Raw genomic sequence first — 13,417 nt, 5'->3', positions numbered from 1 at the left:
CCCCGGTCCGGGAAGATCCCACGTGCCGCGGAGCGGCTGGGCCCGTGAGCCATGGCCGCTGAGCCCGCGCGTCCGGAGCCTGTGCTCCGCAACGGGAGAGGCCACAATAGTGAGAGGCCCGCGTACCGCAAAAAGAAAACCACCACCAACAAAAAAATCCATGTTTTATTCCATAAGAAAGAAGAACTTGGGCTGAATTATTTGAATTATTAAGGCTCAGTCCAGCTGTTTCCAAGGGCTTTTGAACTTAGATTCTTTTACGGTTTTATAATCTCGTTCTTTTGGCAACCTCTCTGAATTTTCTCCCAGTATAGAAGAATAATGGATCACCATTCCAAGATGTTTTTATGACACGGTGATTTCCTCCCGGAGTTCAGGGTAAATTATGAGGTTGAAAATCTTGTTGCATCATGAAAGCACTAATATTTCATATTCATATAGAGAGTGCTTTACAATTTTCCGACTCCATTTAGTACTTTTTCTCAATTCATCCTTGCAAACACGTGAGGGGCTGTGGGAAACCTAATCTTTCTTGGCGCCATAGATAAGAAACTGAGAGTCAAGGCAGCTGAGTGCCTTGCCAGGATCCCTCAGGAAAAGGGCTTCTGTTTTGGGGTCACTGCTCTGCCTACCAGCACCCCACATCCCAGCATGTGTCTCCACAAGTGGCAGTGGGGATGCAAGTTTAAAGATCTTCATCCTTATGCCACAGATGAGGATATCGGGGGCCGGACACCCCAGGAACCCGCTAGCATATCCAGGGCTTGTAGAGTCACAGGGGAGACACCCAGCACTGAGCCCCAGTGCTTCTTTGCTTCTCTGCTTCCTTTGCACCCACCACTCTGATAGCTCCTTCCCCAGGGAGCAATGGTGTGTCTGGAAAGACTCATTTGTCTTTTTATACTTGGAGATCAATACTGAACCTGAAAATCATCTTTGTTCATTTCCTGTCTTTGTTCCAATGCCTTAAAATAGAAGCCCGTCTATGTTGTGACTTCAGTTGTGAAAATTCCAACCTCTCTTTGGTCAGGGAGTAGATGCTGAGTTAAAAATACTTTCACGTCTTTCCAAGGCAACATGTAAACAAAAGTGTCCCCCCTTCCAAGCCAGGTTCCAAATTTCCATCAAGCACTGGGGGCTTCAGCAGGTATCAGAGAGGAGAGGGGAGGAGGGATCCTGTGAGCTGATCTGCTCCTTGGGGCTGTCCTGAAGGTTGGTGCCCGTTTTATGTCTCATTTCCCTTATGCTATCTTCTTTCTGGCCCAATACTTATGATCAGTAAGCACCTCAACACTCTACTCTTGTTTCTAAAATAAAATGAATTGGATCTTTGCAAAATCAGTAAAATGTTTGCAGAAGCAACCTCTCTTTAAACAGTGCAGAGAAAAAGGAGTACGGTTGTGAAGAGCACTAAGAACTGCCGTTACTTTAGTTTAGACCATGAGGAAAATGAGGGGATATAACACTAGATTAGAGAAAAAGATGTAATATTCTATTACTGGGTTTATAGCTATATATAAAATCCAAGTACACTGCTCCCAGCCACTCACTCTCATCCATTCAAACCACTAATAAATGGTGAATTCTTTTAGTTTAAAGATGGTGACTCTCACCTTTAAGCTTTCATAGCTGTTGGAAGGGAGAAAATTAAAGCTACATAACCTCATCTATTATTTTCCAAAAGGAAAAAATATCCATGACATTTAAATCTTTTGCAGAGAAGAGGGAAATTTATCTCATGGCCACATGACACACACACATATTTGCTCCCCCACAGAGGAGAACCTTATTTTGGAAAGGTCCAGGGAGGGCACGGAGGGGCTGTGGTGTTGGGTGGGTGGACCTCGGGGAGAACCCCAGCAGGGTAGACTCCATCCTAGGAGGCAGAGGCCTGGGCCATGGAGACCCAGAGCCACTTGCTTGTTGCAAATAAGGCCCTTCAGTGAAACCAAACAAATTAGACCGCCAAGAAATTTTTTTCTTGTTCCTAAATTTCCCATAAAAAGATTCAGGTAAATGTAGCATGACGAGCCAATTTAAGCCAATTTCAAAGTTATTTGAGTAATCGGTTATTGAGATAACAGTGTCAGATTTCAATTCAGCAATTATTGTCTTAAAGACACAGACTCAGGCATCAGGAGAAAAGTGGGCGTTTTAAAGGGAAAAAGCCCTGGTTTCCTGGAGAACAAGGCATCCCCATGAGCAGGGGGTTTGTGCTGAGGACGTTTCCCTTTTCTCCAAAAGGGGTCTCAAATGCCCACATGAGGAAATGTCCAGAATACAACAGAATTGTGCTTCCAAACAGAGATCAAAATCACACTCTTGGCTTGGTCCTTATGAAGATCCAAGGCCCTGTCGTGTGTGTGTGTGTGTGTGTGTGTGTCTCTCTCTCTCTCACACATACATACACGCACGCACGCACGCGTATGCCTGAAGTTGAGCCCCGCAAAGGGACTTCTCCCTTTCCCCCAGGAGACACCAGTGCAACCTCACACAGGCTCCTGCTGGGAAAGATGGCTTTGGCAGAAGTTCCTGGTGGAAGGCCAAATTTGCCTTTCTAATGATGGGTGGAATTACCTCCAAAAAGCCTTACGGTAAAGAAATACAAAATGCTCAACTGATTCCCAGCTAATCAACCCCCTAGGATGAATGCCTGTGACCAATTATTATGAGCTACGAGATAATCGCCGAGCCCAGGCTGCAAGGGACTTACTTTGAGGCACTGGTTGCTAATAGGTTTTCAAAACAAACAGAAATCCTTGATCCTGGATAGACTAGGAAAGCTAGTCAACAAAGAAGCAAAGTGACCCTTTAGAGAAGGCCAATGGAAGTAAGAAATACTGCTGCCTGAAAATGGGTCTCAAGCATCTCCCGGGTACCAGGCACGGCGTTTTGGACGAATCAACTCATCTACTTCTTGCAGTGATCCTAGAGAGGAGGGAGTTTTAAACCAGGAAACTGAGACTTAGAGAGCTTAAGTAGCCTGTCCAGGGTCCTAGAGGTAGGAGGGTGCCTGGGGGTTGGAAGACAGCCGCCACTCTAAACACCAAGCTTGTGGTCACTAGACAAGATTGTCACTAGAGCATAGAGCACCGGATGCTCCTTTTGTCCAGGAAGCCAACCTTAAGAGCCTATTCCTGGGGCCAAGCAGGGCGATGTGCTCACACATTTATCATTCACACATCCATTCAGGACACAGACATTCACTGGGGGCTTACACTGAACACACCAGGCTACTTTGAATTAAAAGTAAATGCCCACAGGGACTTCCCTGGTGGTCCAGTGGTTAAGACGTCGCCTCCCATTGCAGCAGGTTCAGGTTCAATACCTGGTTGGGGAGCTAAGATCCCACTATGCCACACAGCTAAAAAACCAAAACAGAAAACAGAAGCAATATTGTAACAAAATTCAATAAAGATTTTAAAAATGGTCCCCATCAAAAAAACATTTTTTAAAAAGCCCACAGAAAGAAGCATTTCCAAAATAAACAATGTCAATGCAATTTTGAAAGTCACTGCTAATCTCCGAGCACGGGGGAGACTAACTCCCCGATCACAGGGGGTCCTCTGAGCCTCTCACGGGAGCATGCAGGTCTCACCTCCAGGCACCTTGTACCAGCCCTCCAGGTATGAGGCGGGCTGCCCTAAAGAACGGGAGGGTCTCTGTGCAGAGAGGCACAGGGCTGCCCCACATGTGTCCCCTCTACAGATGAGTCTGTTCAGTCGCTGCTGAGCAGAGCAGCCTTCAACATGTAGACGGAGCTGACACGTACTACATTTGTCGTCAGAGAAAATTCTTTTCGGGTGGGCAGTTAAAAAAAAGGGGAGGTTTCCAGCAAATTCTGAACCTTGCAAAAAGATGTATCCATGGGTAACACTCAGTAGTCGTTCTCCTTAATTTACATCCTTTGGAGTTTCTTCCCTGATTTATGCTGTCCCAGGCAGGGATCCCACAGTGTGAATTTTAAGACAGATATTTCCTGAGGAAGGGACATGAATAGATATGAGAGGGGGTTGAGTGACGCGGCTTCGGGTCAGCTGGTCAGAGGGATAAAAGATTTCGGTGGCGTAGACAGAGTATTTGGTCTCACAACTTACATCTCCTTTTAAAAAACGTCTTTCCAGGATCTGAGAAGTAAAATGCCCCTCTGATGTCATCTATTTATTAATTTCCAAACTTTTGTTCAATCCTTTTGTTCAAAGCTGCTGTTAAGGAGGTCGATCAGTGTAGCGCACGCACACGTGCGCACACACACACACACAAACACACACACACACACAGCGATCACACAGTGGATGAACCGGCCCCATCCCTCTCACCTCCTGTGGCCCATGGAAGGGGTCCGTGGAATTTCTAGGACTCGGGGACCAGTTAGTAAAACACTGCTTTGGTCCTCCATTGCTCTAATAATGAGGAACCCAGGTTCTGAAAGGGAAAGCAGACCCCCCTGTCCACAGAACAAACAGCAGGGCTGTGGGACTCAGTGGCTGGTTTGTCAGCCCGGGCCCTGGACCTCTGCTTCTGCAGCATCGCTCTCCCCAGGCCTCTCTCAGCCTCCAGCATCTTGTCACCTCCTCCAGGGAGCAGCAGGCAGGCCGGTCCTCCCAAGGTTCCAGCCCTGGAGATCCAGCTCCTCTCCACACTTACCCAGGCCCGTAGCTCCTGGAGCACCGGTCACCCCCCACCCCGTAGCGCGTTCATTCCTCACCACGTCCCCAAGTCTGGACGGGAATTCACACCCGCCCGTGGGCACCTTCTCCCTGTACATCTGGATGAAGGCATCATCAGCCGGTCCCAGACGACGGGGTCTTTAAACCCTCAGGACCTCGCCCTGAGCCCCTGGCCTGGGCAGCCTCACCTTTGCTGGTCCCGGCTGAGTCTGGGGTCTCTGGGTACAAGTAGCCACGTGTGTAGGAACGTTGAAAGGACTTTAGCCTGTGGTAGCTCGTAAGAGGCCCATTCCACACCCTTGAGTTCAGTTTCTTTTTATTCTCATTTCCAAATGAGGAAAAATTCAGCCAGGAACAGAGATGTTCAGGGACCAGCTGGGGGTCCCCCAGGCAGCGTGGGCTGGGCCGGGTTCTCCGCAGCCTTGAGTTCGGGTCAATGCTCAGCTTCCTCGTTGAGCGGAAGCAGGCCCAGCACCCGCTGGGGTGGCGGCCAGGGCAGGAGGGAGCCCAGCAGCCTAGCCTCTCCAAGGCCTCCTGCCAGACTCTGCAGAAATCTCCCGGCTCCTCAGGCTGGCATGGCTCAGGGCTCCTCCCTCTAAGAACCCCAGGGAGAATGCGAGGGCACCACCTGGACCATCCACAGGCTCTGAAGAGTCCGCACTGAGATCAGAGCTGACTCTCCATCAGCGAGGCAGGCGGTCATTGGAAAGCACACAGAAATCAGTCAGAAACAGCAACAAATTATAACAGCCTCCTGCTATTACCGGCAGATATTTCACTTAATTCTGAGACAAGTTGGATTTCTGTTTTATTTTAATTAATATTTTTAAATTTTGAGGTAATTGAAGATTCGCATGCATTTGTAAGAAATGACCCTGAAAGATCCCATGCGCCCATTCCCTGCTTCCCCGCCGGTAATATCCGGCAAAACTGTGCAACGTCACAACCAGGAAGGTGACACGAAAACAGCCTTATTTATAGTGCTTGGCTATGTGTGAACTCATTTCTTGCATGCGTGGGTGTTTAGTTCTATACAATTTCATCACGTTTGTAGGCTCCTGAATCCACCACCACCGCCACGACCCAGCATGTCACCATCACCACCTGCCCAGGCTGCCCTTTTATAACCTGCCCCTTGGGCCACACCCCCAGGCACCACCACCCACCCCCAGCTGACGACTCATCTGTTTTCATTTCTGGAATTTTGGAATTTCAAGAGGGTTATGTACCAAACAACAAATAATAGCTTACATAACATAAATAGCAATGCATCTCCACACATATTGAACCACAACAAACAGAATGTTATATAAATAGAATGAGACAACATCTAACCTTTTGAGATTGGTTTTTTTTCACTCAGCATAATTCTCTGGAAATACACCCAAGTGTTGGTGTATATCGGTAATTTGTTCCCCTTTTTATTTATGAGTAATAGCTCCTGGGATGGATATACCACAGTTGGTTTAACCATTTACTTTCTGAAGGACATACAAATGCATATGGTTTACACAGCACTGCTGTTTCTAAGTTGAGTGGAGCCCGGGCGGCAGCTCTGTGTCCTCCACACCTGGACCCCAGCCCCTGGTCCGGGGCCAGTGTACTTAGCACCATGGACACCAGAGGCATCTTTCAGCATCCACATATTATGGGATGTTTGTTCAAACAGGCCAGCATGATATCACTCCCTCTAATTCATAAATTGTCCTCACGTCTCTGGCTCAGCCTTCAAGAAAGGAAAAACCCCAAATGGAACACATCAAGTAATATGATCATAAGGTTTAACCCCGGTTACTTTTAAAGTATAGAGAAAGTGGATTATCAACTTTTTATTAAAAACATTTACCGTTTCCATGGAGAAATTAAAAAAAAAAAAAAAAAAACTAGGGCAAAGGAAGGACACATGATATAAGGTTTGTTGAAAAGGAGTTAATATCCTGTAAATTAGAACTCCTGGAATATTTTAATTATGAAATGAGCAGGAGATCCCATCAGCCTATATAGTCCAGTACAGCAAACGGGGCCTTTAAATGATTAAGTCCTAAAAATCATTCTCTCTTTCCCAGTCTCTCTTGTGCCTTTAAACTAATTCTCAGCATTAGTGTATCTGGCTCAAAGTTGGGTATGTGCTCGGCCTGACAACGCTGCAAAGTGCCAAGGCATAAAATTTGCAGCTCACCAGAGATTGCTTCCTTGGTTCGCCATTTGTTTAAAGTTAGACAATTTCCTTCTAATTGGATTCAATTACGAGTGGTTGACAATCTTTATGGGACAACAACAGACTTCCGGTGGCCCCCAGCAGGGCTATACAAGGTCTCGCAGGATCTCCTGGAGACGAGGTTTCCCGCTCGTGGGATCAAGGGTGCGATGGTCTCTTGGTCCGGTGCCCAGAGCTCTGGACCGCTGTCTGCCGACATCCCCTCTGTGTTATGGCATCAGCAGCAGAAGACAACTGTGTCATCTCACCTCCAGAGACCGGGTGACAAAATGCAAAGGCAGGTGAATGCAGATATTAAAAAGGGAACGAGCATGGCCCATTAATGGGACGCTCTCATGGAAACCAAAAATTGAAACTCTGAGACACAGAAAGCTCGTGCCAAGGCGAAAACCATCTCTGGCGTTTCTTCTGTTCTCGTGGCTTATTTCCAATAAGCCTGGCTGATGCCCATCATGGCCTAGGACAGAGGCAGGGACCCACCCAAGCCAACAGAGTGCATTTTCAGAATTACCGTCAGCCTGTGCTTTTGAAAACCACAGGAAAAGTGGACCCAGAGTGAGTGAGAGCATATGGCCTCACCCCTCACAGCAAGACCCTGGGGTGTGGAGTGGGCTGTCTGCAGGGTCTGGGGTCCTCTCTGGGAGGAAGGCCAGGAGAGACACTTACCTGACAGCACCGTCTGCCCTGAGACTGGGCTACCTCCTGCAGAGAGCAGGTGCTGACCATCCCTTGGTAGAGGGGAGAGTCCCCTGACAGTGGCTGTGGAGGGTCCCAGACTCCACCAGCCTCCAGGCCAAGTGACAGAGCTCAGGGCCAGGAGGAGGGCGCTCGATGCCCTGACACCTGACCTGTGTCCCTGGGGACCAGGCATCGTACACCACCAAGCAGGTGATGAGAGAGGGGCTCTGAGGGGGAGAAGGCCTCTGAGAAGCCTCATGCTCTGCAGGTGGGCCGGACAGCTGCCTGGAGTAATAGCCGGGCAATTCTACCAGGGCTATGCCAGGCGGGGGAGGCCTCCTTCCTACCAAATCCCTCATTCCCTCGTGAGGAACAGAATGGCTCCGGGTACATGGGCTTCGGGCCGAGATTCCCCTGCTCAGGACCCACAGCATCAAACTAAGGGATCCTCAGCATTGTGACCAATTCAGATGCTCTTCACCTGTTGCCTATAGGCTGCCAGGATGTGGGTGTCTGTGAAATGCAAATGGGGCCATCGTGATACCAAAGAAACCCTTGAGGGGCATGGGGAGAGTGTGCCTGGTCGGACTGAAAACATGTATCCCCATGGACTGTTCTACAGATAAAAAGGACCCAGCTTCGCCCATGCCCCATCCCACGGGGCCGCCAGGGTGAAGGGAAAGAAGGGTGATGAAACAGGGCTTCTCTGCTGAGTGGGTTCTTCTCGAGGCCTCTGGTTACAATCAGAGCAGAAAAGTAGCCTCTACCCTCCCTCCCTGTCCAGAGGCCACGCGGAAAGGCCCAGTTGGAGGCACGTGGTCCCATCAGAGGGCCACCCCTTGTGACCCACACAGTGGACACCCAGAAGCCACAGCTCGGGAGCTGGAGAATGGGGCACTTGCATTAACTTGGTCAGAGCCCTCAGCAGGCAGGGTGGCCCTTACCTGATCAATGCAGTCACCACGAAGAGGAAACGGGTCCCCCTGCCAGAGTGTGGCTAACCAGTGTGGCTCCAGTCTCAGATGCTGCTGATTTTTTTATTTTAACTTTTTATTTTATATTGGTGTAGAGTTGATTAACAATGCTGTGTTAGTCTCAGGTGGACAGCAAAGTGATTCAGTTATATATGTACATGTATCTATTCTTTGTCAAATTTTTTTCCCGTTTAAGTTATTACAGAATATTGAGCGGAGTTCCCTGTGCTATACGGTAGGTCCTTGTTTGGTTAGCCATTTTAAATATAGCCTTGTGGACATGTCAATCCCAAACTCCCTAACTATCCCTTCCCCAACCCTTCCCCGGTAACCAAAAGTTCCTTCTCTAAGTCTGTGAGTCAGACGCTGCTTCTTGCGCCATCAGATGATATTAAACTCCCCCGGGTGGGGGAAGTGCCCAGGTGAGCTGTCCCCGCCTGGTCCACTTGACACCTGCCTGACCTGGAGCCTTTGCAGGCCGACATCCTCTGCAGCAGGCAATGCAGCAGCATCCAGCAACCAGTAGCATCTGGCTTGCACTTCCTGTTTAAGGGGTGCAGAGCCCTGGAGGACCCATCGAGTGCCCACAGGGGCTTCCCAAGCTTGTGGAGGGACCACAGGGAGGGGCATCACGTCTTACAGCCAGCATCCCAACGTGAGAGAGGCCCACCCCCAAAAGATGAGGCCCGATAGGCCTGAGGCCCGGCTTCTGCAGCCGAGGCCCTGGATGCTGGTGGCTTCTGAGGACACAGGTGTGCCCACCTGAAACACACCTGGTCCAAGGGCCCTGGGACCCTCACCCCCAGGGACCTTGAGTAGACTCCCAAGGGCAAGAACTGCTGCCAGAGGCCAGAGGCTTTTGTACGCTGAGTCTGAAAGTGGCCATGGGGTGGGGAGTGCAGTTCCGTCATCCATTGGTTCCCGGGGAGGCAGCGCCAGCCCCGAGGACGGGCAGCCGGACCCGCCCCTCCCTCCGCTCTCAGGGGCCATTCCAGAACGAAGTCCACAGATCACGGCCACTGGGTCCCCTGAGGCCCGAATCCTCCGTTCTGCGTGAGCAGCCCTTTCTTTAAGAGTGATATAAGTGTGAAAACATGTACCATTTAAAGTGATAAGACGTCCAGTGTCTCCACCCACAGACCCCGCCATTGCTTCACGCTTTCCACTTTGTCCGACAGAGACGCAGGTGACCTTGATGACTGCCCGCTGCAGGGACAGCAGGACACACCCCGGCCCCGCACCCTCTTTCCCGCCCATGGATGGTTTACACCTGACGTGTCACCGGAGAGGCAGGACCTGGCACCCTGGGAAGCCAGTGCCTCCAGTTTCCCCATCTCGGGGCTCGGGGCTAATGAGTCCCCAGCTGGTCTGAGGAGTCGGTGCCCTGCCTGAAGCTGGCCGGGCCCGGGGGATCCCGGGAAAACCCCGCAGCCCCCCATCTCTCCCAGGTGTGCGGGGGCCCAGGTGACAGCCCCAGGGAATAGGGAAAATTGCAAAATTGCTGCTGCTAAATCAACCCCGTTAAAAATGGCAGTTACCCAGCTTCCAGTGTGGGCCGTAACTCCCAGGGTCGGTTAATGAGAAAAGCTCCTCTGTTCCTGGCCACTCCTTACCTAAGCAACACTTGGCTGTGCCATGGCCCTCCTCAAGTCTCCGGTGGACCCAGGTAGAGGAAAGCCCCATGCGAGAGGCCACGCCTCTCGCAAGAATGACACTGGTTTATAGACACCCTGGGGCAGAACCTCCTTGCAGGCCCCAGGTCCTCTCCACAGGGGTGATTCCTGCTCCACGATTAAGGGGCAGTTCCTGTGGCCTGAGAAGCATGTGCAGGGTGACCGAGGCGCTAGTTCTGGAATCCATCATGGTCAGGTGACCAGGGCCTCAGTCTCCTTACCTGTGAAATGGGATCATTGTAGAGCTGACCGCATGGAGCTGAGGGGCGACCCCCACTCCCAGGGCCCAGTACTGGGTGAGAGCACAGTAGATGCTTTTTCTTTCTGCGTCTGGGCACCCTGTGAGGTCCAGTCCCCTGTTTTGCACATTGTACCCACTACACCCACTGTGAACAGCTTGGGGCCAACACCTGCATTCATTCCTTCATTTTTTTTTTTTTTTTTTTTTTTTTTTTTTTTTTTTCTTTGCGGTACATGGGCCTCTCACTGCTGTGGCCTCTCCCGTTGCAGAGCACAGACTCCGGACGCGCAGGCTCAGCGGCCATGGCTCACGGGCCCAGCCGCTCCACGGCATGTGGGATCTTCCCGGACGGGGGTACGAACCCGTGTCCCCTGCATCGGCAGGCGGACTCTCAACCACTGCGCCACCAGGGAAGCCCCATTCCTTCATTTTTATCTGTCACTTGTTCAGTCAACAAACATTTACGGTGGCCAAAAAGATAGCTTCCTCTTCATGAAGTGTATAGCTCAGTGTGGAGGCATTGAATGAAGAAATAATGTAAAAGCTGACCAGTGTGGTTTTAGTTTTTTTTTGTTTTTTGTTTTCAGATTAACAAAAAAGAAAAGGCAGCCTCTGGTGCTCGTTAAAGTCTGGCAAAATAGATTCACTTCCCCATGGTACCTGACATTGTAGATTGGGCACATACTTTGCTGGAATATTCTATGGTAATATCTAAAGTCATAAAAATTGAGATATCCTTTCATGCAGGAAGGATTCCAACCCTGTACATTTATTCCACTTCAGATGATAGGGCAGAGAATTGCCTGCTTGTACGAAAATGTGAATTTGGATCCTTACGGGGAGATACAGCAGAAGGGCCGCGGAGGACACAGAGTGACAGACGTGTCACTCTGTGACACGGCAACCACGATCGTGAGCGTGATACACACGACCTCTGTTATGGGTTGGACTGTGTCCCCCGAGAAAGGTATATTGAAATCCTAATCATCATGCCTTCTAAGGCTCCTTCTGGCTGGGACAGTTTCCCAGACTCTCCTGTTTTTGATGAACTTGAGAGTTTTGAAGAATGCTAGTCAGGTGTTTTCTAGAATGTCCCTCAACCGGGACTTTTTATTTTTGATGCTTTTGCCTCCTAATTAGATTGGGGTGCACAACATAATGATCAGACATTTGTATATATTGTGAAATAATCCGTGTCCCTTTGTTTCTATTTTTGTGTTTTGTTTTTTGGTGGTAAGAACACTTATCATGAGCTCTACCCTCTTAACAAATTTTAAAGTGCATAGTACAGTATTGTTGACTAAGCATTCTTGAATCATTTATTTTTCATTTATGTTTTTACATATGGTGTATAATGGATAACATATAATAATTAGTATATTGTATACTTATATGTATATATACATATTGGGTGCATTAATACATAATGGTTGTGTGTGTGTGTGTGTGTGTGTGTGTGTGTGTGTGTGTGCAGAGCATAAGTGGGTCTGACAGTGGTAACAGTGAAAGGTTTGGAAATGACTGGCCCGGGGGATCACAAACTGTCACCTGGAGCTATCATCTTAACACATCAGGTTTTTGAAGCTTATTACCCATCTTCTCTTTGTAATCACAGTGCATTTGGGTTCCCCAGCCAGGTCTCCTAAAGGCCATGCTCTGATTCACTGGGAAACACTGAGCTTTTGCAAATGCTGCCTAACACCCCGTCCTATCACCCCGACCACAGGGTGGCAGACACAGGCGTTATCTTTTCCAACTGATTCCTTTTAAAGATGGGAAACTGAGAGCTGGGGTTGGGGGGGAGACAGGTACAGTGAGAGAGGAAGGAAGCCGGCGCCACAGAGTGAGTGTTGCCTCTGCACCAGACTGCAGTCACACCTGGGAGATGCTAAAGGGTGCCTGGGCCCTACTCCGACCTTGTGCATGGGAACACAAGAAGCTCAACCACTGGATCTCAGCATCCTCGTGTATAAAACTGAAGAGAAGCCTCTATCCTGGTTACAGCTTCATGGGGGGCATTCTCCATCAATTACACAGTGCTGCCCACACATAAAGGATTATCATCATTATTACAATCAATATGGAGCTGTTATTAGGGTGATGTCATCCTGCATGGGTGTATATGCCCAGAAACTTCTGAGAGTATATGGGACACCAGTGGGGTTATCTCTGGGGGAGCCGCTGGGGGCTAAGAGTGGGAGGGGTCTTGTGTGCACTGTATACTCTTCCACAATGTTTGAACATTTTTACCAGATATACTTTATTTTTACAATCATGAAAAGAGACAAAGACACTGTATGTAAGTAACTAGATCACGGTTCACTTGAAAACATCGACTGGACCCCAACTCAGTGCTGTGCACTGTGCCAAGACCCCCAAACCAAGGCAGGTGAGCAGACAGAGCCCTATCCTTAGAAAGCCCTGCTCTGTGTGACGCTGACACTCCTGCTTTGAGCAAGTGCAAGGACACTGCCTCCTCTGTCCTGCACCGGAGATCACATCCCAGGTGGGAACCGCCATCGGTCCATGTACTCACCTGTCTTCAGCTGCCCCACAGGTGGGTGGAACTGCATTCAGCACAGCTCAGTGCACGGCACAATCTCACCGGTGCTCATGCTGGACCTCACCTTTATTTCATTTAATTAAACATCTGTCGCTTATCCTCCTATTTCTACCCCTGCTCCATCCCCAACCCCAGAGGGTCCATTCCAATGTGTCCTACCTGTACACATTTTACAGGTACCTAGCTTTAAACATCGTCTCGTGTATGGATACGATTTTAACTTACAGAGTGGTATGGACTTATAGATTGCACTCTGTTTTTTAGTTATTCCACCAAGTGGTACATTTTAAAGATTTGTCCACCTTGCTCTTTGTGAGTCTCAAGGGCTACTATCATATGCACATTGCATTTATTGAATGCCCTGGAGATGCTCGACTAGCCTGCACCGCACCCCCCCACC

The sequence above is a fragment of the Lipotes vexillifer genome, unplaced genomic scaffold (assembly GCF_000442215.2).
Source record: "Lipotes vexillifer unplaced genomic scaffold, Lipotes_vexillifer_v1.1 scaffold248, whole genome shotgun sequence".
NCBI classification, from domain to species: domain Eukaryota; kingdom Metazoa; phylum Chordata; class Mammalia; order Artiodactyla; family Lipotidae; genus Lipotes; species Lipotes vexillifer.
The sequence above is the reverse complement of the archived record's forward strand: the minus strand, read 5'-3'. Positions refer to the sequence as shown.